Genomic DNA, 26,022 nt, shown 5'->3' with positions numbered 1-26,022 from the left:
ACTACTCAGCCATAAAGAACTAGAGACATTTATAGCTAAATGGATGCATATTGAGGCCATACTCTTAAGTGAAATGAATAGGACACACATGTGGAAATACCAAATAGTTTCTCTGGTATGAGAAACTGAAAGTGTAAATAAGGATTAAAATGATTAAAATGAATAATTGATAATTTGAAATAGGAAGAAAAGGTCCAAAGGGGTAGGGGAAAGGGAAAGGAAAGAAGGAAAAGGAAAATTTATAAAAGAAAAAACCGGAAACAAAGTCATTGTAAATAGGGAAGGGTGGAGGGGGTGAAGGGTGCACAGGGAATGGGGAAAAAATAAGAACCAAGATACATTATGTACAGGTACAAGTACCCAGTGATAAATGTAAATGTATTGTATACCTAAATAAAAGAATTTAAGCAAAAAAAAAGAAAAGAAAATTAACAATAACCACAATTTGTCATTTTCTAGACTGTACTTGATGCTACTGTTACTACTCACTGTACTACTTTAGCAGTGGTGCATTGTTGTTGTAATCAGTTGTTCTTCCTTGTATACCAATACCGAGACTGTCTGGGGGTCATTAACAAGATTATAGGCCAGCATCAAAGAACTGGGTGCTAGGCCAAATAAGCAGAAACTTCTCACTTTTAATAAACTAAAGAGACAGGATCTTGGGATGGACTCAAAAGTAAGATAGATCTACAAGACATCTCTGAAAAATAGTCATTTCCTAATGAGGTCTCAAAAATATTAACAAAGCTACCTACCAAAAGTAATATTCAAGCATCAATGCAGAAAACAAATTTTTTAAAAATGAACAATGAGAAGCCGCAGAAGCAAGATGCAGCCACAGACCTCAAGCTCACCCAAAGCAAATCCAGGGGGAATTGAGGTGGAAGAAATCAAAAGCCACCAAAGTGAACTTTCTGAGATGGTAGCAGCAGAAGTAACAAAGGAGATAATTGAGGCTGCAGAAAAAAAAAATTCAGAAATAACTTCATAGATAACTAAAGAGATAATGACCATAATGAAGAACATGATTAGTGAATCTAGATAGATCCACATAAAAAAAAAATAGAGGAGCTTAGGAATGTGATGGAAACCATGACTGCCCCATATACGAAAAAACTGGATTCCATGAAACAGATTCAAACAGACATCCAGGAAATTAAAATTCCATTGGAAGTACACAGCAGAATGAACTAATGTGAGGACAGAATATCAGATATAGAAGATGGGGTTGCAATTAGTGATCATCAAATAAAAGACGTCTTAAAAATAGCAAGGGATCATGAAAAATCAATCCAATAGCTGCTAGATGATGCAAAGACGAATAAGATTGATTGGAATCAATGAAAAAACAAAAGATAGCACGAAGGACATAAAAATATCTGTTCACATAAGTAATATCAGAAAACTTCCCAAACATAAAGAACTTGACATACATATAAGTGAGGCACACAGAACTCCAATTAGCCATGATCCAAAAAAAAGTACACTAAGGCATATAACAGTCAAGATTCCAGAAATTCAACACAAGAACAGAATATTAAAAGCTATTAGAAAAAAGAAACAAATCACCTATAAAGCCCATCAGAATCACAACAGAATTCTCAACACAAACTCTTAAGTCAAAGAGAGCTTGGAGTGAAGTATTTCAAGCCATAAAGAAAACAAATTCAAGCCTAGATTGCTGTACCCTGCAAATTTTTTCTTTCAAGCATACTCCAGCCTCAGGGTACATATTGTATAATTCCATTTATACAACATTCTTCAAATTACAAAACTATAGAGATGTAAAACAATGGTTTCTAAGAATGGACAATGTCAATTTAGGTCCCTAAGAAGGTGTATTTGTCAAAGGAAGAGGTTTATTTACAAGAATTCATAGTAAGGAACAGGCAGAAAATGTGTAGGGATGTGTATAATGTACAATGAGGTTTGACTAAATCAAGTATTACCAAACAGCCATTTAACAGTGTGATATTAACAAAAGAGTAGCCAGGACAGTAAAACAGCATAAGAAGTTCAGTATTATCCAATATACAGAATAAGTTCCTATATGATAAAGAAGACATTTAAAATCAGCGTAAAAGAAATAAATTTGATGGTTATTCAATAAGTGGTACCATTGGGTCTAGGTACAGGAATTTTGTGATTTTTATTGTTCTCTTAATTTGCTTTCCAAATGTTTGATAATGTATATTTATTTTATAACCAGAAAATGTATTTCTTGTATGGTGACTAGGCGAGAATTGTAAGTAAATTAGGTGAATATTTATTTTAAAGTAAAACTTATAAAATGAAATAAACAAAACAAATAATTATTTGTACATTTTTATTAATCTGAAAATTCTGTGTATCAATACTACAATCAAAATTCAAACTTAAAATAACAAAGAGGGCAAAATGTAATAAATGACCATAACAAAAATTAATCATTCTTAACACTAATATTTTTTAATTATGAGAAAGAAAAAAAAATGGAAAGAAGTCTATGTAAATAGGGAAGGGTGGTGGGGGTGAAGGGTGCACAGGTAATGGGGGAAAAAATAAGAACCAAGATACAACATGTACAGGTACAAGCACCCAATGATAAATGTGAATGAATTGTATACCTAAAATGTACCAATTAATACATACATAAAAAGAACACTAATATTTTTAAATTATGAAAATTAATAAAACTACAAGGAACATCCAAAGGATGTTTAAACACTTTTAAAATTGAAAAACTAGAGCACCTACAAAGAAATTGAAGAGACAGACCAAAAACATAGAAAAAGGAAGGGACAATCTACACTTTCTCCCTGGCTCCTGCCTTGCGGTGAATGAAAGGAAAATTGAATCTACAAAGACAGTTTGAAAACAGACAACTACAGAGGCCTTCAGGGAAACATGTGCCAGTGGAACAGACCAATGGATGCCATGCACTGCACCAGCCGGTGAATGACTCCAGCCCAAGCGTCTGTCACATCCCCTGGAGAGAGTGCCTGGCTGGACCCCAACTTAAGGAGGGGCCAACTGAACCCGGGCCTCACAGCAGTCGTGGGTTGGCTTCATCTCAGGGCTCCCAGTGATGAACACCAACTGTGGCTGGGAGAGGGACACCCACTAGAGACATCCAGGGTCGGGGAGTGTGGTCAGGCTGGCAAGAGGCAGCCAGTGGTAGAAGCTGGATGACCTAGGCACCATCCCCATGACCAGAGGTCAGGTTCAACCTGAGTTTCTGTGGAACAGAAAGTCCAGAACCAGCACCCCACCCTAATTCTACTGCAGGCTGCTGAGAGTGCGGGGCACAGACCTAGGCTCTCACTGCCTCCCTTCTCTACCAGCACGAGCAGAGTGATGCTCTGCACTGGGCATTACCACAAAACTGTAGACCCCAGAAGATAATCACAGCTCAAAATCGCCAAGAAATTTTTTGTTGTTGCCTTTGGACTTTTTTTGTTGTTTTGTTTTTGGTTTTTCTATCTGTTTGTTTCTTTGATTGCCTGTTTTGGTTTTGCATTTGTATGTGGGTGTGAATACTGTTTTTAGTTTAGTTTTGTTTTTTTCTTGTTTTCTCCTTCTTTCCCTTCCTGTCTTCTTCACCAGTTTCCTGAGCCTTGGGTAATCTTCCCTTGTCCTTCAGGCTTGCTTCTAATCTCTCTTCTCTATTTTTTCCTCTTCTTCAATTTACTTCTTTAGGATAAAAACTGCTCTGTTGAGTGGACATTGACTATTAATACTTTTCTGATTTGTCTTAGTTTTTTATATAAGTATAAATCTTGTACCTAAGATTAAAGGTGGCACATTCAGTTATCACAGTTTGTCAATTTCCAGGCTTTACTTGATGATATTGCTATTACTGATTGTAATACTTCACCCACATAAACAGAGGAGGCAGAATCCTGGGACAGGCTCAAAGGCCAAGAGCCAACTGTGCCTAGAAAACTTCTCTGAGAAGTGGTCATTTCCTACAGAGGTCTTGATACTAGTCATAAAGCTATCTACTGTAAGCAATTTACAAGCCTCGACTCAGAAAATAAATTAGCAAAAACTAGAAAATGAGAAAATATAGAAGCAAGGTACAACCCAACACCCACAATTTGCTCAAGGCAAATGCAGCAGGCATTGAGGCAGAAGAAAGCAAAATCCACCCAGCTGAAATTTCTGAAATGGTAGCAGTGGTAGTAACAAAACAAATGAATAAGTCTCTTGACAAACCGAAACAGAAATAATTACACAGATAAAGAAATGATGACCATCATCAAGGAAACGGTTGGTGAATCTAGAGCAGATACAGATTTTTAAAAAAGAGAGGAACTTAGGAAAGGCATGGAAACCATGCATGTCCAACATAGCAAAGAAATGGATTACATAAAAACAGCTTCAAACAGATACTTAGAAGATTAACAATTCTATCGAAAGCATACACAGCAGAATCAACCAATGTGAAATAGAATATCAGATCTAGAAGACAGAGTTGTGGTTGGCAATCATCAAATGAAAGACTTCTTAAAAATACTAAGAACCATGAAAAATCAATCCAACAGCTCCCAGACCATGCAAAGAAGAATACAGTAAATCCCCAACTCAAAAAAAATTGAATTGCAAACTTTCAGAGATGTGAACAAACCTCGCATTACAAACATTCGTAAATGCAGACAAATCACAGAAGTCATGAACATGTCTGCCAGACACTGTCAAAGTTGTGCTGCTATGTGCTTCCTGTACAGTGCAATAGGGTACAGTAGTATAGCACAGTCAGGAACTTATTCTATTTGTGTGTGTTTTCTTTTATGCTTTACATTATATATTTGTGTCAAAGGTGTGTAAGACTCTGTCAGACTTACAAAAACGTCCAACTTATAAACATTCTCCCAAAACAGAACTTTTTCATATATTGTATACATATAGTAATATAAGATTAAATGGAATCAATGAAAACTCAGTAGATAGCATAAAGGACATAAGAAAAACTTGTTCACAAACATAATAGCAGAAAACTTTTGAACCATGGAAAAAGCACTTGACATACAGATGAGTGAAGCTCATAGAAATCCAAATAGCCAGGATCAAAAAAAAAAAGTATAACAAGGCATACACTAGTTAAGATTCCAGAAATTCAACATAAGAACAGAATATTAAAAGCTTTTAGAAAAAAGAAACAAATCACATATAAGGGAAAAGCCATTAGAATCACAGCAGACTTCTCAACACAAAACCTTAGGTCAAGGAGAGCTTAGAATGAAGTATTTGAAGCCCTAAAAGAAAATAATCCTCAACCCAAACTGTTGTACTCCACAAAACTATCTTTCAAAATTGATGGAAATAATATACTTCCATGATGAAAAAAAAAAAGCACCTGAAGAAATTCATGACCACCAAACCAGCACTCCAAAAAGTTCTGAATGATATTCTAGAAAAAGACAATGAAGACAATAGTTCCAAGAATCCCAAAAGAATAAATCCAGCTGGCAAGCATTTAAATAGAAGGCAAAGAAAGGAACCAACAAAAAGGACAGCTCCCAGCCCAGAGGAGGCTCCCGGGTCAACGTGCCACAGCTCCCAGCACAGAGGAGGCTTCCAGGTTTTCGTTCCACCGCTCCCAGCCCAGAGGTGGCTTCGGGTAGGCACGCTGCAGCTCCCAGCACAAAGGAAGTGAGCCACGCGGGCGCCAACAGCACCCTCCCCCTGCCTTCGAAATGAGAAGACATGTAAACAAGCCTCAAAACCAGACTTCCAGATCACCTACAGCAACCCCAAAGGGAGACAAGATGGAACACTCTGATACTCAACCACCTGGACTCCCCGAACTAGCAACAAAAGAGGATCTGGAAAAAATGAAATCAGAAATAATTTCTCACATAACAGCAGAGATTGTGCCCATATTGCAAGACATGATTAATAAATCTAGAGAGGACACAAATAAAAAAAATAGAGGAGCTGAGGAACATGATGGAATCTCAACATAGGAAACAAAACGAATCCATAAAACAGATGCAAACAGATTTCCAGGAGATTAAAAACTCCATTGAAAGTCTACAAAGCAGGATGAGCCAATGTGAAGACAGAATTTCAGATACAGAAGAAAAGATTGCAATTAATGACCAGGAAAAAAATTGCTTTAAAATTATAAGGGACAATGATAAATCAATCCAGCAGCTGCTAGACGATGCAAAGAATAACATAAGACTGATCAGAGTCAAAGAAGAAACAGGAGACAGTGCAGATGACATAAAAAAAACCGTTCACAGAAGTGATGGCAGAAAACTTCCCAAGCAGGGGAAAAGAATTTGACATACAGATAAGTGAGGCATATAGGACTCCAAATAGCCTTGATCAAAAAGAATCTACACATAGAATATAACTGTTAAGATTCCAGAAACTGAACAGAAGAACAAAATTCTACAAGCAGTTACAGAAAAGAAACATATCACATACAAAGGAAAGCCCATCAGAATCACAGCAGACTTCTCAATGCAAACCCTCAAGGCAAGAAGAGCTTGGAGTGATGTATTTCAAGCCCTAAAGGAAAACAACCTCCAACCCAGATTGATGTACCCTGCAAAACTATCTTTCAAAATTGATGGTGAAATGAGATATTTTCATGACAAAGAGCACCTTAGGATCTTCATGAATACCAAACCAGCACTCCAAAATTTTAGACAAAATCCTGGGAACCAACAAAAGGAAAGTAATATAATCACAAAGATAAGTCAATGCCTATCAGTTATGACCATCAATGTGAATGGTCACAATTCACCAATCAAAAGAAACAGATTGGCGGAATTGAACAAGATAGAAGATCCAACACTTTGCTACATACAAGAACACATTTAACTAAAAAAGAAATGCAGAGACTGAAAGTCAAAGCATAGAAAACATACTCCATGCAACAGGAACCCAGAAAATTCAGGGGTAGCTATTCTATTTGCAGACAAAATGGATTTCAAGCCAGGAATGATCAGAAGACGCAAAAAAAGTCATTACATACTTGTCAAGGGAAAAATCCAAGAAGAACAGATAACAATCACAAATACATACACATCAAATACTGGTACATATATCCAACTTATAAAGCAAACACTAATGGACATGAAAAATAAAGTACAGATACAACTGTAATGGGGGACCTCAACACCCCACTGTCACAAATAGATCAACTAGACAAAAAAACTTAACAAAGAAATACATGACCTGAACCAGATCTTGAAGAAATGGACTTAGTAGATATATACAGAGTGTTCCACCCAACAAAATAGAATACACATTCCTCTCAGCATCACATGAGACCCTTCTCCACTGTTGGTAAGAGTCTAACTTCATACAACCACCATGGAAATGAGTAAGGAGTTTCCTGAAGAACTGAAACGACAGCTTCCACTCGACCCAGCTATTCCCCTTCTGGGTATGTTCCTGAAAGTTAAAAGCCTCACGTCACAATGATAGATGCATACCCATGTTAAAAGGAGCACAATTTATAATAGCTAGATTTTGGAAACAGCCCATGTGCCCATCAACAGAGGAATGGATAAAGAAAATGTGGTATTTACGTATAATGGAGTGCTACTCTGCCATAAAGAAGGATAAACTTGAGTCATTTTTAGGTAACTGGATGCACCTCAAGACCATAATTTTAAGTGAAATAAATCAAACACACAAATTTAAATATTGTGTTGTTTCTCTTATGTAAGAAACCCAAAGGGTGAATAAGGAGCAAAATGGAGAAGAGATATTGGGAAGTAGAAAGAAATGTTCAAATGATAAGGGGAACAAGGGAAGGGGAGAGGAAAAGGAGGAAGGGAAAAGAAATTTATAAAAAAGAAAAGAGAATGTAAGGAAAAATGGAAACAAAGTTTTTACAAATGAAGAACGGTTCAAGGGAGGGGAGAAGAATGGGGGGAAGAAAGAAGAATTAAGATATATTATGCACAAGTACAAACTCCCTATGATGAATGTGATCATTATGTACGCCAAATATGTGCTAGTAAGAATAATAAATAATTTTAAAAAGAAATGAGAATTTCTTTTAATTTTATTAAAAGCCCTCAAGAATGATGATGTTCTTTGACCCAGACCATCTATTTCCAGGAATTTTTTGTCAATATAGAGATTTTTCTAAATAAGTATTGAGAACAATTAAAACATTTTAAATATTTTGTACTCAGTGCAATACTATTAGTAATAGTATAATTATTCATACATAAAAATTTAAGGAATAGCAGAGAAGAAAGAGAAAACTCATTCATACAAATCAATATATTGTCAATAAACATCAGATAAATAACGAAATAAAGTAAAAAATGGTCAACAGCATCAGGATATACTCATAACATAATAACAGGTAAGTAAAACTTTAAATACAAAACAATCTACAGAATGTGATCACTGTTTTATTTAAATTCTGTATACATGTACAGAAAGCAGCTTGTGTGCTGATATTCTACACTATGGCTAGCTGTCATCTGTGAGAGGGCATTACGTGTCTCCTGTATTTCCATAACACTCCTCCGCATCTATTAAGTTTTTTACAAAGAGTATGATGATCCGGCCAAAAGGCAACTTTTGTTTCATTAAAATAACAACAAAAAAGTATCTCAGAAGGATCCCTTCAACCTTGAAAAGGAGATGCGGACACTCAGGCGCAGGCGCAGGCGCAGGGTGTGCAGCTCCCCGAGGAGACAGCGCGGCCGGCCGGGTGGAGCTGTCTGCCTGGGCCTCACAGCCTTCCGTGCTCGCTCTCCAGCGTCTGCCTCCACCACAGCCTGAGCAACGGCGCCGGGAACCCCTGAGGACCTAGATGGCCTTCCAGACCACAAACCTATCAAATAGTCTCACGCCTCGGAAACGTTTTATAAAACGTACAAAAACAGAGAGGGAGGGGGGACGAAAAATGAATACTATTTACAATAGATCTGAGGTTCCACAAGGTATAATCAGTTTAAAACAACATATCAAGACTAGGATGAAAGAAAAAGAAATGTAAAAAATAGGTGGTTGATTTAAATTTTTTACTTGTTTATTAAAACTGGTTTATGTGCTAAATCTATATTGAATATAGTTTGAAATAAGCAAATTGCGTGCTTTTATATATGGCTTTAAACGTGACCCCCCCCAAATCAAGACCCCGACAGAGTTGAATGTAAAAACGACACCACAAGTTACAATGAAAACGTAAGCATATCTTGGTGTTTAAATAAACACTGCACTCTGGATATGTAAAGGAACTAAGATGCCAGTGTCAAATCTGCTCATTGTAAACACACAATGCAAGCACTATGCTATTACTAAACAGATTTTTCACAGTACCCATTAGAGGGCACCATGCATCTGCCAGTTAACATAACTATAGCAAATCTAATCTTCCTCCATGTGCTTCAAACAAAATATATGCTTAACTTTTAACTAAATACAACATACACTATCTTTCATCATTGTTAAAATTCAGGTTACAAAGTGAAAAGGGATATAAACTAAATTTGCGTCACAATTTCTACAATGTTAAAATATGTAATCTCAGAAATCAATTGTTCAAAAGTTAAAAGAGGATACCTTTCCTTAAGCTGAATTTAAGATTTTCTACCTAAATAAAAATTTTAAACTTTTCATTCATAAACCTACAGTGTCCAGCTTCTAATTCTTCTTTTTTGTTTTTAAGAGTAGGAAAAATCTATTGGGAGAAAGAAAGCTTCTGCCTAAGAGAAACAGCAGGGGGACTGGAAAGTGGGTTGCCCATAATTCTTCTTAATAATCAAATTTCTATCTTCCCTTCTCAGCTAAATTTCACATCTTGTTCACTAATCCAGGACTTTCACTTCCTGTGAAAGTGCAGTTTCCCAGTCTCTACTCTGAGATCTCTGCTCCAGATCTTTGTATAGTCTATTTAAATACCAAGAATGACCTCATTCTGATAATCACTTTTTCTACTTCCCATTAAGATAGAGTAACAAGGATCAGATTTAGCCTACCATCTAAAAACACTAAAAAAAAAAGCCAGACAAAATATATGGAACAACCTCAATTAAGACACTGGACACAAGCAATTCGGAGAAGCCAAAAAAAAAAATAAGATGAGCCACATGGCTATGATTTTCCAAGCTTACTGTTTAAAGAAAGTGGAGAGTATGGTTCCTGGACAGAGAGAGACAACCCAAGAGCCAGTGTCTGCCTGAGCCGAGGAGCTAAACCTGGAAGTATAAAGCCTAAAGCCCACACAGCAGAATATGGATACCAGAACGCTGCATGGATATCCACACTGAATCATGCATGAGAAACAGTGGAGCTCTTGACAGATAAATGCAAGAAGGTAGTCAGAAACTGGAAAAGAACTACCTAAGAAGATTAGAAGGAACAGCAACCAAATCTAACACAGAGCAAGAAACAGTGAGTATTCCCACGATGCAGAAGTTTTTAAAACTTAACTTTATGGGCACTGACTAGAGTATTATGAAGGATTTTGCTTCAGAAAATTAACTTTAGGCTATGTGCTAGCTTTCCATCACTGTGACAAGATATCTGAGGTCATCCACTTAAAAGCAGGAAAGGTGTACTTCCGCTCACCATTCCAGAGGTTTCCATCCATGGCCACTTGGTGCTGCTGCTTTGGGCCCTGGTGGCCCAGGACATCGAGGTGGGAGTCTGTGGCAGAAGACCTCTGTTCACCACCTGCTGGCAGGAGAAGAAGGAGCGAAGGTCCTTCTATCCCTCCAGGGTCACAACCTCAAGACCTAACTTCCTCCCCCCAGGCCCCGCTCCTAAAGGTGCCATGACCTGACAGTGCACCACAGGCTCAGGACAGCAGCTAACATACAGGTCTTTGGGGCACATTTCATATCCAAACTGTGCTTGGCTCAAGTTTATAGCATTCAACATTTATTTTAATTTTAAAAATTTTATTTTAGGTCAACTCAGTGACCTAAAATCAGATCACACTGTAAACTACTCTATCTACAGTGAACCTCTGTCCAAGATGTTAGGTCTGCTAGTGTTAGTTTGTATTGCAATTATGCAGTCACACCTGATTGTTTACATACTGAAATAGCTCGCATTGCATTATAAACTCTCCTCTTTGTTCCTCAATCACATTACAGTTAGTTCAATATACTGATTTATTTTAGTGTGGGAACAGGTTATACTATCTACGAATTTAATTTCAAAATGCTAGAAGAGACATTACTAAATATTTGCTACTTGACAGCACTGAGAAGTATTTACATTTAAAAAAAAAAAAAGAAAAAGAAATACAAATAAAACCCAAAGATGGTGCCAGGCATGGTGGTGCACCCCAGCACTCAGGAGGCTGAGGCAGAAAGATCACCACAAGATCAAGGCCAGCCTGGGCTACACAGTGAGTTCAAGGCCAGCCAGAACTACACAGTGAGACCCTGTCTCAAAACAAACAAACAGGGCCAGGGATTTAGCTCAGTGGTTCTGCCACCTGCTTTGCAAGCGCAAGGTCCGGAGTTCAATCCCCGGTATCAAAACAAACAAACAAAAAACCCAAAGGTGGAAAGAAGAAAGATCAGAGCACAAATGATCATACAATAGAGAAATATCAATGATGCAAAGTTCTCTTTGAAAACACCAACAAAACTGATACACCTCTAGGTGGAATGATCAGGAAGGAAAAAGGAGAAGATAAAAGTTACCCGTATCTGGAATTAAAGAGATTATATTAATAGAGAGGCCACAGATGTTATCAGTATATGAAGTAATATTATGAACAATTTCATGTCAATACGTTCCTTGAAAAACAAAATAATCAATAATTAAGAAAGAACAGACAACCTGAACAGGCCAATACATATTTAAAACTTCACTGTGCGGTTGAAAACTCTCCCACAGAGAAAACTCAAGACCTACACGCCTTTCGTGGTGAACTGTACCAAATATTTAAGGAAGGAAATATGACTATACATGAATTCTCAGGAAAACTGAGTAGGGAATACTTTCTAATTCATTATCCAAAACAAATATCACCTTGATGTTAATATGAGATAAAGATGACAAAAAAATAAAGATACAAACCAGTCTCCCTGATGAACAGAGATACAAAAAGTCTTAGCAAATTTTAGCAACTCAGACCAGCGATATATTAAAAGGATAACCCATCATAAAAAGTGGGGGTTTTCTCAAGAATGCAAGGTTAGCTTAACATGTGACTCACCATACAAACAAACTAAATGGAAAGAGCACTGAAAGTCATTTCTTACAAAGTCTCAGCAAACCAGGAACAGGAAAGAAGCCCCTAATGAAGTTAAAGTACTGACAGACCTCGGCTAACACCACATCTACTGGTAAAGACTGACTCCCCTGCCCTCCACCTGAGATCACCAGCAAGGCAGAGATATCCCTTCACACGGCTTTTATTCACTATCACAGCACAGGTTCCAGTCAGTACAATAACGGAGGAAACAGAAGCAAAAGACAGTCCAAGCAGGGGGAAAGCAGTAAAAGAGTCTTCGTTCACAGCCATGGTCAACTACAGAGAAATTCTTTAGAATCCGTAAAAATACTGCTAGATCTAACAGGTGAGATTGGCAAAGCTGTACAATATAAGATCAGTTGTATATACAAATCAATAGAAAATGAACCCAAAACTCAACTGTATTTCTAGATACTAGCAATGGACCTCTAAAAATTAGATTTAAAAATTCTATTTGCAATAGCATTAAATATTATAGAAAGCTCTCAATACCAAAAAAAATTATAGAAAGCTCAGAAATAAAGCCAACAAGAGATGTGTAAAATCTGTACACTAAAACTACAAAATATATCTGAGAAAGATTGAAAATAAACTAAACAGCAATATATAGTATGTTCAGAGCTCATCAGTCTCAGTATTGTCAATTTTCCCTAATTTATCTACAGGTTTATTAATACAGCTCATTCAAAATTACACCAAATTTTTCTATAGAAATTGACAAGCTGATGCTAAAATTCACATGGAAATGCAAATCAAAAGAATTTAAAAAGGAACAAACTTAAGAACTTGCACTACTCAACTGCAAGACTGATTATAAACTTACAGTACACTAGTACCCTCCTCATTCATGGTTTCACTCTCCATGGTTTCAATTAACTGCAGTCAACTGCACTATAAAATGCTAAAATGGAAAACCAATTCATACATTTTAAACTTCACACCATTCTGAAAGCACAACAAATTTGCATACCATCCCACCCAGCATATAAATGATCTCCTTTTCCAGTAAGAAATATACCCATGAATATATGAGCTACCAGTTCTGTACAAAAGGACAAGGCATTTCAGTGAAGAAAGAATGGCATTTTCAACGAATGATAAGGAAACAATTGGATATTCGTATACAAAAAAGTGAATTTTTAGGCTGGGGATTTAGCTTAGTGGTTACGCTGCCTGCCTTGCAAGTGCAAGGACCCAAGTTTGATCCCCGGCACCAAAAAAAAAAAGTGAACTTTGGTCCCTATTTTATATCATCTGCAAAAATTACTTAAATATACAAGTCAATAACTTCTTATATGCAGAAAATAACTAATAGAAATTTTAAAGTCCCACTCACCATAGCAATGAAACACATAAAATATAATAAGAATAGCAATGAGAAATGTGTATGGCTATGAAACGCTAATGGAAGACATTTAAAAAGAAAAGAGACCTACCATACTTCTGAAGAGAAAGAGAAATGCATTTAGAAATTTAACTCAATTCCATTAAGATTCTTTTAGGGAGTGGGGCACAAATTGTAGGAGGGGATACTTGACAAAGTGATTCCAAAGTTCATCTGGAAAAATAAACATAAGAGAATAACCAAGAAAAATTTTAAACAAGCATAAATGCAAGAAGTCCTTTTCTAGCAGATAATAAAGGCCATGATATTTCAAATCCTATAATAGTGATTCCAGAAAACACCTACAGGTCAGTGAAAGAAAAGAATTTAAATACAGAAACTAACTCAAGTATGCATAATAATATATTATAACAACGGTGTTGTAAAGTAGCAGGGATGGGTAGTCACTAATTCACTCAATGAGGTTATCTGTATCAGTGGCTTATCAGTTAGAGCTAAGTATGAGCCTGGACCCTTCATCTCTTAGACTAAAATCCCAAGTGGATCGAAGCCCAGGTTTCATAGTAATTACAGATCCACTGAGGTTGACAACCAATTATTTGAGGAAGTCATCTTTAAATCTAGGCTTTATATCAAACACATCATCCTCACTTGGTGTATGTATTTTTTAAAGGTTTGTTTGTGGTTGTCTAACTATGTGGGGTTGAAATGTGGAAAAGATAAAGCATATTTTAGTTAATGTATGGAAATTGTCTTTGGATTATTTCCCTTCTCTTGAAAATGGTCAAAGGCCAGTATAAATAACCAGAAAACTGAATTTATTGATCAAAAGAACCCAACCATGAACATATTTTATATATAAAATTCATTAAAATAAAGTAAGTTCTTAATCCAACATTAATTAGTATTGTTAATATATATAATAATATACCATATTTATATACATTTTAGTATATATACTAATACATCATAATTTACATATATATAAGTATAGGCCACATTATCAGTATATCCCACTCCTATGCCTTTGGTCTTAGGATGAAATAGGTCAATAAGGAAAAAACAGAAAACTTCCTTCTCTCCTATCCTGCTGCTAGTGGAAAATACATTAGGCGAGAAAAAGCAAAACTAAAGTGGTAATGGGGACGTTCGGCACCAAAGAGAACTAGTTATTGGAGAGTGAGGCACAGCCTGGAAAGTGCAAGGCCCTGGGTTTGACGCCCGCACTGCAAACAAAGGCCCACAAAAGCTGCGGAGATCGTTATGCGTGAGCACGGATTCTGTCAGGGTTACCTCAGGGTTTCACCCCTGCTCACCTTCTCTCAAGGGCAAAAAGAACAGGCACACGGAGCCTGGACATTTCAGGTACAGACGTGAAACATCTACTCTGAGCAAAAGCGCATCTAGACCTCCTCCGCAGGACCAAGCGCTGAGCAGAAAAAAGCACTAGTCCTCCTCCTCCAGTAGCACCGAACAGATGTCTGCTCCTCTTCAGTGTGAGTTATTACAGCGCACGCAGCAGCTGAATAATGCACACTGGTTGGGAATAAATAAAATACACTTGAAATTTCTGAAATCATTTTGTAAAACACCACAGTATTACACTCACAAAACCCCCAATTAATACAGCCTTTAGAAAAACGAGTAAGCCGGGATTTAGCTCAGTGGTTTCGACGCCTGCTGCACAAGCACAAGGACCCGAGTCCGATCCCCGGTACCCAAAAAAAAAAAAAAAAAAAAAAACACCCAGCCTAGAAAAACGATTAAGAGGAGAAGAGAAAAAGAGTGCTTTCTGACAAGAGCACTTCCGAGAAGGCAGAGGGTGCGGCCCGCATGCCCCCTTGGTTCCCATTTCTATTGCGCTCACTCCACACTCTTGTACTCAGAGGGCCTTCTGGTGGATTCTTTCTCCTTATTTCCTAAACTTCACCTTAACATGCAGAGGGTCTTACTGCTTATAATAACATACAGCAGACTCGATTTGGAATATAAAACTAAAAATAACAAGCATGAGTCAAGGCGGCAGGCTTTTTCCCTCTGGGTGCACATAAACCTCTCATTGAGAAGTTCAGCCTAGGGCTGGGGATGTAGCTCAGTGGTTCCATCTCCTGCCTCACAAGTGCAAGGTCCTGAGTTCAATCCATGGTACAAAAAAAAAAAAGTTCAAGGAAGTTAAGAATGAATCAAAGAAAATACAGCTCCATGACTTTCACCTTCCATTAAACTGTAAACGAAAGTGTCACTTTAACTATAGTAGCAAAGGCCCTGTTCTTCACTATCATCAAGTCTATAAATTCACAACCTAACTGCAATTCCTTGAACCAGGGGGGTGGACTTAGAGCATATTCCAACAGAGCAGCTACAAAAATTGACTGGCCCTCAATTCAAGATTATCTATTACTAGCACTGTCTAGGAGTCACTGAGTTCCATCAAAGGGAAAGATACCTACCCTAAGAACCAGAAAATTTGAAAATGGTGTAAGAGGGAGAAATTATGCACCTCTACATTTTTTAAATTTGCTGACAGTACATCTTTCTGGGTTTGGGATGACATTTTGGTACATTTATAGACTGTATTGATCAACTGACAATAATGTCACCCACTGTCTCAATATCTTTCATTTCTCTGTGACAAGGCCATTCCGAATCCTCTCTGCTGGCTCCACTGGATTACACCATACGGTGCTGTCTCCTGTGACCGCTCACCCTCCCACAGGACACCAGCCCTCTCCCTGCCACCTGCTGTCACTTTCCCTCTGTTGGACGCCTGTCCCCACTGGGCCTCCCTTCTGCTGGGGCTCTGGTAGCTGCTACTCTGGTCTCTAGGCTGTGAACACAGCTTTTGGGGGTCCACCGCACACCCCATTTTCTTTTAGCCCATGGTCTCAGATGGACCGCTTTGAGTTTGTATCCTGGCTGCTGTGAACAGTGCTGCAGTAAACATAGGAGTGCAGGGACCGCGGACACATCACTTTCATTTCCTTTGGATAAACACCTAGCAGTGACACAGGTCGATCATATGGTAGGTCTACTTATAATTTCGTAGAGAAGCTTCACTCTGCTTTCCGTAGCAGCTATGCTAATGTACATTCCCTCTCACCAACAGTGTATAAGAAAACTCCACTTTTTTCTTTTTCTTTTTTTTTTTTTTGAGTCACTGTCTGGCTGTGTCACCCAGGCTGGCCTCAAACTCCTGAGTTAAAGCAATCCTCTCACCTCAGCCTCCCAAGTAGCTGGGACTACAAGTGTATGCAACCACTCCTAGTTTAGATAGTTTTAAAAAATAGTTCAAGCCAGGTGTGGTAGAGTACACCTGTGATCCCAGCACCTGAGAGGCTGAGGCAGGAGGGTCACTGTGAGTTCCAGGCCAGCTTGGGCTGAAGAGTGAGACTCTGTCTCTAAATACATACATACATAAATAAATTCAAACTAAACTACATGTTAAGAAAAGTCATGTTCACAACATGCCATTCACTCACAACAACAACAAAGGGAAGCATGGAACAGAATTATTGTTCCATGGTTGTTAGTACAGCCATCCCTTCTTACGCATGAAGGATTTGTTCCGAGACCCCCACAGGACACCCAAAACCAGAGTCCCAAATCGACAAATGTTGTTTTTCCTTATATATAAATTTCTATGATAAAGTTATGCACAGCAAGAGTTAACAAAAATAAAACTATAAAATACACTGTAATAAAGTTGCCAGCATCACCACTCTTGAGCTTCGAATCCACTAGAATAAAATGAGGTCACTTCATTCCAGTGCTGCCAGTGCAGTCAGTCTGGCACTGAAAAGGCTGCTAAGAGACGAGCCCTGGGCTGCTACACACGCAGTGCTTGTGCTGCAGATACGCTGGACAAACTCTCGCTGCCTGGCGGCCGGGTGGGCTGCCACGGGATTATACCAGGCCACTCAGAGTGGCAGGCAGTTTAAAACTTACACTGCAATTGTCTATTTCTGGAATTTTTCATTTGATGCTTTCTGACCCTGGCTGGCCACAGGTAATTGAAACTACAGAAAGGGAAACAGCAAAAACCAGAGAACTAGTGTACTTTACGCCTGAATGTTGATCTAACAAGAGAAGAATCTGTTACTGAATTTGCACAGGAGTTACACACAGAGGTCTGCTTTTATGCCAGTATCCAAAGATCAGAGGTCAGAAATATTCACATGAGAAGCCACTTACTTTGATTCAGAAATCAGCAAAGTGCTTCTTTTTTTTTTTTTGGTACCAGGGATCGAACTCGGGACCTTGCGCTTGTGAGGCAGGTGCCAGAACCACTGAGCTAAATCCCCAGCCCCACTGCTTCTTATAAATATGCATCATCAATTAAATGAATTACTGAAAAGTTTTAGAAGGCTGATGCTACACACTCACTAGTATTCTCACAGAATCCTGAGTGCCGTGTCCCTGGAAGGGTGGACAAACCCACCAGAACACACTTCTACAGTTTATACCTGTGTAAGATGCATTTGGCCCATCTTTGCAAATTCCAAGGCCACCCTGCCCTCTTTAAAAAGATCTCAAAGATAATCCACACGCACACCGGCTTCTAGCTACACCGGTTTCCATGTGGGTTATTCATGTGGTCCTCACAGAAGTCTGTGAGACACACAGCCCCGGGGCCCGTGAGATTCAGGTTTGGAGCTGAGTGCTGCGCCTCGGGAAGTGGAAGCTCCTGTAGGCGACAGGGCTGGCAGAAGATGCTCAGTCACGGGCTTCCCTCACAGCACTGCGGGACGCCCTCTCCCCCGGTGGGAGCTCGCTTACTCCAAGGTACTGTCCTCCCGCCGCGATGTGTCACCACCTACACTCACGAGACACCAAACCAATGCCTACCCAGTCTTGGGCTTCGAACCTGGGTGCTCACTGAACTTTCACCTTTATAAATTTAGTTGCCTCTGGCATTTCACTGCCATAACCCTACGCTGACTACTTTTCTATGTGGCGGAAATGAGACACAAATAACTTAGTGACTTATTCAGGGGCCAGCCTAGAGGAAACAAATTGGGAAATTTAATCCATGTATCTTGAACCCCAAATTTACATAATCGCAAATTCGTATAGTTTTCCTATATTCTTTCTAGTAAATACCAGAAAGAAGAAAAGGTACTTTATCATTTTCTTACTCTGGATAATCAGAACTATAAAAGGTTTCAAAGTCAAGTCTGGTCACTTAAGCAAAACATTCTTATCCTGCTCAAGCTTCCAAAAAGTCAAAATATAGTTCTAAAACTTTACAAATTGGATATGAAAATTTATCACCTACATTTTCAGATGCTTACCCAATATTCCCCAAAAAGGAGACAGCTAAAAATACTGCCACTAGGGCAGGGCCTAAGACACACTGGAGGGGGAGGAAGAAAGGGGCGACCCGCCCACCTGAAAAGCAGGAACGGGGATGAGAGAGCCCAGAATGGAAACGGGGCTGGACTGCCCTTCGTCGCACACGGAGGCCGCCTGCGCCCCACGGCTCAGCAGCAGGGCCGGGCCGGTCCCCCAGCTGCATTAATGCAGACACGCTGGCCACGGATTCCCAAGGTTCTTGGTCTCTGTGCTGGCACTCTCCTCCATAATAACTATTATCCCACAGGAAAACTGTGTTTTCAGAATAGCTTGCAAACAAAGAATGCTGAAACTTCAAAATAAATGTGTTTAGTAAAAAGAGAAACTTACCAATCGCAGGGAACAATCTCTCAGGCTTCCACCCGACCCCAACCCCGCCCAGAAGGGGAAAGAAGGGAGTAACCGCAGGGGAGACAGAACCGAAACACAGCAAGAGGGCCCAAAGGGCATCGAAAACTCCTGCCAGAAAGCTAAGGTCCCCCCCCCCCCCGACTAAGTCTGAGAACACCACCAACGGCAGGGAAAGGGGTGCATCAGAGCAGAGAACTCAGGCGGGAGGCTGAAGCGCGGGAGTTAGCGGCGGCCTGACCTAGCAGCTTCTGGGACGCACAGCTCAGCTCGGAGGAGAAAAGGCAAGAAGAGGCCACCGGCAGTGGTCAGCGAGGAGAGGGAAGCAGAATGCCCCGGTGTCTGGCCAGACCGAAGGGGTCGCAGGGTCAGAGGACTCACCCGCCTCCCACCAAAACCGCCCACACCAACGGCCTGTTCTGTTTCATTACGCGCCTCCCTTCCACCTCGTCTAAGTTCTCTCGCTGAAGTCGCACCCTAAAGCGACAAGGCTGCTTGTGCCCTGCAGGCAGTCTGTCCGTGTGAGTGTGACCCTCATTAACACACAGAGCATGGACAGCTAGGGAAACGCGGGCACTGGACGTGAGGGGACCAACTGATGCTGGCAGAACGCAGCCCGCTGACTTCCTGGCCTCAGGGGCACCCTCACATTTGCAGCCTGGCCTGAAGTTAGACGCAGCCACGCAGCTGAACGGCTGACAGGGGATGTGACTCGCAAGCAATGCACGCTGCTGCAAGCCCCTAGGAAGCTCCTAGCCACAACCTTAATTTCCCTGCTCTTTCTCTGTTTGATGCAGATGAACACAGCTGCCTCCAGGGCCACAGGCTAAAGACGCCAGGGCTGGCAGGAGCGCCCTGCCCAGTGAGAAAGCTGAATTGCACTTCACAGAAGGGAGGGGCACCATTCTCTTCACTTGGGTCCTTACTCGCTCACGGTTTGCTTGGTATAGCAGCTAATGGTATCTTCAGTGATAGAACATGATGGCTAATTATTTCCTAGGAAAACAAACAGCCTTATTTAAGGATATATCCCATAGAAGTGGCAGATTTTAATACAGACGAAGGATGGCAGCAGAAGCAATCTGGAGGACAGACAAATTAGCGTGGATTCCAAACACCAGCAAATAAGAAGCTGCCGTGGATGCCAGGAAATAGACAGGAAAGAAAGGGTATTTTAAGAGAAGATGGGAAATGGTACAAAAACCAAAATATAATTATGATATAATATGGCTTTATTGGAACAAACATTGATCATAAAATAGAAGTTCTGAGCCAAGTGTAGTGGCACGAGCTTGTAATCCCAGCTACTCAGGAGGCTGAGGAAGAAGGATTCCAAGTTCAAAGCCAGCCTGGGCAACTTAGCCAGACCTTGTCTCAAAATAAAAGGGGCTGGACGTGCAGCTCATTGGTATAGTTCTTGCCTAGCATGCACAAGCCACTGGGTTCAGTGCTAACACCAAAGCGAAACAGAAAAAGTGAGTTCTGAAAACCCAATCAAAATAAAACTATACTAGGGAATAAGATGTTAAGAAATGCAGGGCAGTATAAAATAATATTTTATTTTTTATTGTTATTAAAACTATTAGAACAAAGTGGACTTCCAGGAAAATGGTGGAGTGGTATGCAACAAGTCACCCTCTCCAAGACTCAGAAGGCAGGCACTGGAAAATAACAACGTGGGGCAGGAAAGAGAGAGGGAATTGGATCCCCAAGAACCAGGAAGGACCTAACAGGAAAATTAAAATCTACAGAGAACCTGGAGTGATAAAACACAGTACAGAAAAAGAAGGGACAGCAGGCATTTTTCTCCCCAGCACCCAGCTTGTGGCTCACAAGCAAAGAAAGTGAAAGCAGAGACGTCCAGAGGCTTCAGGGGGAATGAACAGTGGATGGCCCAGCAGGTGCTGTGAGCTGCAGCAGGGGTGAGTGACTCCAGTCCGGTCGCCCACCACATTCTTGGAGGCAGTGCTCGGTCAGACACTGTTCTCAGAGGGGCTGACAGTTTGAACCCAGGACCCAGAGCAGCTGCAGGACAGCTGCACTTCAGGGCCTCCAGTGCTAGGCTCCCACAATGACCAGGAGATGGACAGCCACAGGAGACAGCCATGGTCAGCATGGAGAAAGACCACTGGGGGGCTGAGCTGAAGAGACAGGCCCTGGCCCCAGGCCAGAGCCCAGGCTCAGCCCGAACTGCTCTGGACTTGAAAGTCGTAGAATTGGTGCCCTTGTCCTGCACACACTGCCTGGGATATTGGCCTCCTGCCCAGGTCTGGGCTCTGACTTCTTCATCTACCAGCGCGAGCAGGAAACAGCCTGACTTGGACTCTGCCCCAGACTGTCGATCCCAGAAAAAAAACACATGTTTGAAATCACAGAGAAATTTATTTTTCTTTGTTTTTCGCTTTTTTGATTTTGTGTGAGTGTATGCACTGTTATTAGTTATTCTTTGAGGATTTTTTTCTTCCTCTCTTCTTTCCTCCTTTCTTCTTTACCATTTTATTGGGGCTTGGGGAATTTCCCTTTGTCCTTCTTCCTTGCTTCTTATCTTTATTTCTTACTGTAGTTTTTTCTTTAATTTTTCTTTCCCTTTCCATTTTTTTCAGTCTAATTTTCCCCTTTTACTTTTACTAATTTTTCTTTTTTCTCCTTCTTTTATTTTCTATTTCTCATCAGTTTTTTCTCTTATCTTTATCTAGTCCTATAAACATCTTATATTCCCAATTAAGATCCTTTGTAACATTTCTCTCTTCTCCTTCTCGTGTTATAGAATTTAAGGCTTCAAAGTTTTCCTCTTGCATTCCCCCAGTCCCAAACCCTGTATCTTTAATAGTTAACCATAAAGGGCCAGGGATTTAGCTCAGTGGTTCCACCACCTGCCTCGAAAGCGCAAGTTCGATCCTGAGTTTGATCCCGGTACCAAAAAAAAAAATTGTTAACTATAAAGCTGTGTTAATCATTTCATAGTTAACCCTGTAAAATTACTGTTGAATTCTTTTCCACTATTAGCAGAAATACAGCTGTCCCATTCAGTACATATTAGCTGTAAGTCAATATCTAGATTGTCTTAATGTTTACATCATAATTACCAATTTCCCGATATGGAGATACCTCAAAACACTAGAATTAGAGGTATCATTTGACCCAGCTATTCCCCTGCTGGGTATCTTCCCCAAAGAATTAAAAGAATCATACCACAGTGATATATGTGACCCCACGTTCATAGCGGCACAGTTTGTAATAGCTAAAGCTTGGAGGCAGCCCAAATGCTCATCAACAGGAGACTGGATCAAGAAGATGTGGTGGTTTTTTTTATATAAAATGGAGTACTGCTCAGCCATAAAAAATGAGAAATTAGAGACATTTATGGCTAAATGGATGCACATTGAGGCCATACTCTTAAGTGAAATAAACAGGACACACATGTGTAAATACCAAATAGTTTCTCTGGTGTGAGAAACTGAAAGTGTAAATAAGGACTAAAAGGTATAATAGATAATGTGAAATAGGAAGAAAAGGGGCAAAGGAGAAGGGGAAGTGGGAGGGACAGGGGAAAGGAAAGAAGGGAATGGAATTAACATGGGAAAATGAAAAAAATGGAAACAAACTCTTCGTAAATAGGGAGGGATGGAGGGGTTGAAGGGAGGGCAGGGGAAGGGGGAAAAATAAGAACCAAGAGAGATTATGTGAAGGTGCAAGTTCCCAAAGATGAATGTAATTGTATTGTATACCTAAAATGTATCAATAAACTTAATGAAAAAATAATAATAATTACCAATTTCCTCTCTAGGATTAAGAGTAGTGCATAACTGGTTTTTATGGTGTGTTAAAATCTAATGTCTTGGATGATACTGTAGCTGATGTGCTTGATATTAACAGGGTCATATAACTGTTGCTATTTCTCTGTAAGCCAAAACTCAGATTAATTTTGTGACATTAACAACACTACTGTATACTCCTCCCAGAGAACTTGATTGTTGGGCTAACTACACTGCATCTTCCCCTCCCAAATTAACCAAAGTGGTCAGGTCTTGGGGCTGTGACAGATTATAGTTAACCACACCCAAAGTACTCAAATGCAACTAAAGAGATCTCTATAATAGCAACAAAATTCTTAGACTAAAGGACTAATATCTAGAATATATAAAGAACTCAAAAAAAAAATCAGACCTCCCCAAATTTAAAGACCCAATCCCAAAATGGGCATCTGAAATGAATACACACTCACTGGTCATTTAAGAGATGCAAATTAAAACAACACTGAAATTCTATCTCACTCCAGAAAGAATGGCTGCTATCAAGAAATCAACCAATAACAAATGCTGGCAGAGCTGTGAGGAAAAAGGAATCCTTCTCCACTGCTGGTGGGAATGCAGACTGGTGCAACCACTGTGGAAATCAGTATGGAGACACCTCAAAAAACTAAAACTAGAGCTTCTATTTGACCCAGCTATTCCTCTTCTTGGTATCTTCCCCAAAGAATTAAAAGTATCATACCACAGCGATATGTTCACACCCATGTTTGTAGTGGCACAGTTTGTAATAGCTAAATCTTGGAAACAGTCCAAATGCCCATCACCTGATGAGTGGATAAAGATGTAATATATATATAGAGAGAGAGAGAGAGAATGGAGTGCTACTCACCATAAGAAGGATAGACTAGAGACATTTCTAGGTAAATGAATGCACCTTGAGACCATTCTCTTAAGTGAAATAAATCAGACACATATGTTTAAATATCACTTTGTTTCTCTAGTGTTAGAAACCCAAAGTGTAAATAAGAACCAAAATGTATAACAGATTTTTTGAAATAGGAAGAAAATGTTCAAATGGGAAGGAGAACTAAGGAGGGGGAGGGGGAAAGGAAGGAAGAGAAAAGAAAGAAAAAGCGAACAAAATGGAAACAAAGCTTTTGTAAATAAGGAGGGAAAGAGAGGTTGAAGGGAGGGGAGGGGAATGGGAAAAAAAGAAGAATCAAGATAGATCATGGACAGGTACAGATTCCCCACAATGAATGTGATCATTATGTATATCTAAAATGTACCAATAAACTTAATTCATTTTTAAAAACAGCTGCAAAATTCTTGGTAGTTTAAAAAGTTTAAAGACGTAAAACTGTTTTCTTTGAAAATAATGACTATTTTATTAAAACACAGAGAATGTCTAAGTGAAAACAGAAGAATCCAAAAACCTCACCACAAAGCAAAACAACAGAAGCATGAGAACACGAGGCAACAAAACACCTCCCAAAATTCCCAGCTCTCAGGAAGCCAAGCCAGGGGGCACCAAGGAGCAGCATCACATAAGCTATACACGTGAATTACTCAAAAGGATAACATGAGAAGTTAAAGAACAGCTCAAGAGGTTCTCAAGGGATCAAGAGATCTAACTATACAAATAATGAAAGTGCTAACTAAAAAGATTCAGGAGCTTACAGAAGACACCAATAAAAAGCTAGGTGAGCTAAACAAGATGATACAAAACTTGAATGACCAGTTCATCAAAGCATTAGAGTCCATGAAAAGGTTTCAATCAAAAATCCAGGAGATTAAAAATTATATTGAAAGTATGGGCAACAGAAGCAACCAATGTCAGGACAGAAATTCAGAACCAGAAGACAGTGATGACTTCAAAGACCAACTTCTGAAAGACACCTTAGAAAAACAAGAGAACATGAAAAATGAATTCAAAACTGCTACATGACACAAAGAAGACTAATCTAAGAATAACTGGAATAAAAGAAAAATCAGAAGACAGCACAGTGTAAAAATTTGTTCACAGAGATAATGGGAGAAAACTTGCCAAATATAGAGAAAAAAAGAAACATACAAATAAGTGAATTTTCTCTACACAAACCAGAGAGGCCAGAAGGGCTTGGAACGAAGTGTTTCAAGTCCTAAAAGAAAACTTCCAACCCCGACTTATGTATCCTGTAAAACTTTCCTTCAAAGTTGACAGAGAAATAAGGTATTTCCAGGACGAGGTACACCGCAAGAAATTCATGACCTCCAAACAGGCATCACAAAAAATTCTCAAGGATATCCAAGAAAGAGACAATGAAGGCAACAATCCCAGTAAGTCAAAAAGAATGAATAACCTGGCAGGATGAGCAGCTACACAAAGGGGGGAAATACAGAAAGCAGCAACGGGAAAATAACGCAGATAGGAATGCAAATACCTCTCAGCAATAACTCTTGATGTGAATGGTCTCAATTCCCCAATTAAAAGGCACAGGATGCAGAATGAATCAAAAAACGGAACCCAGTGGTAATGCAGTAAACAAGAACACATTTAATTCAAAAAAACCTTCACAAATTAAAAATCAAAGGATGGGCTGAGCATGGTGGTGCACACCTGTAATCCCAGCACTCAGGAGGCTGAGGCAGGAGGACTGCCACGAGTTCAAGGCCAGCCTGGGCTACATAGTGAGTTCAAGGGCAGCCCAACTACATAGTAAGACCCTGCCTCAAAAATAAAAAAAGATGGAAAACAATATTCCATACAGTGGAAACCCAGAAAAAACAGGAGTAGCTATCCTAATTTCAGACAAAGTGAATTTCAAGCCAAGACTGATCAGAAGAGACAAAAATGGTCATATATATTTGCCAAGAAAACAACTCAACAGAAACAGTTAACAATTATAAACATATATATACCAAATACCAGCACACTCAATTTCATAAAACAAACACTTATGGACATGAAAAATCAGGTAAAAATTGTAATGGGGGACTTCAATACCCCAGTGTCACAAATGGACAGATCAAGCAGACAAACAATCAACAAAGAAATATTG

General features: G+C 39.5%; 1 protein-coding gene across 16 annotated transcripts in view; it reads right to left on the bottom strand.

The window, feature by feature from the left end:
• Positions 1-26,022, bottom strand: part of Syt14 (synaptotagmin 14) — a 243,251-nt gene that overhangs the window by 194,735 nt on the left and 22,494 nt on the right. For 2 of the 16 annotated variants that reach the window (XM_087194205.1, XM_087194211.1), the window contains one exon: positions 13,621-13,742. The exons of the other annotated variants lie outside the window; for them this stretch is intronic. The gene's annotated coding sequence lies outside the window, so the exon portion shown is untranslated. Of the gene's footprint in view, positions 1-13,620; positions 13,743-26,022 lie in introns of those variants that run through there. 16 annotated transcript variants of the gene reach the window in all.

The sequence above is a fragment of the Heterocephalus glaber genome, unplaced genomic scaffold, assembly GCF_053883595.1.
Source record: "Heterocephalus glaber isolate CG9 unplaced genomic scaffold, H.glaber_assembly_v1.0 deba00001600, whole genome shotgun sequence".
In the NCBI taxonomy this organism is placed as follows: Eukaryota; Metazoa; Chordata; class Mammalia; order Rodentia; family Bathyergidae; genus Heterocephalus; species Heterocephalus glaber.
This window is presented reverse-complemented; position numbering and strand designations above follow the sequence as displayed.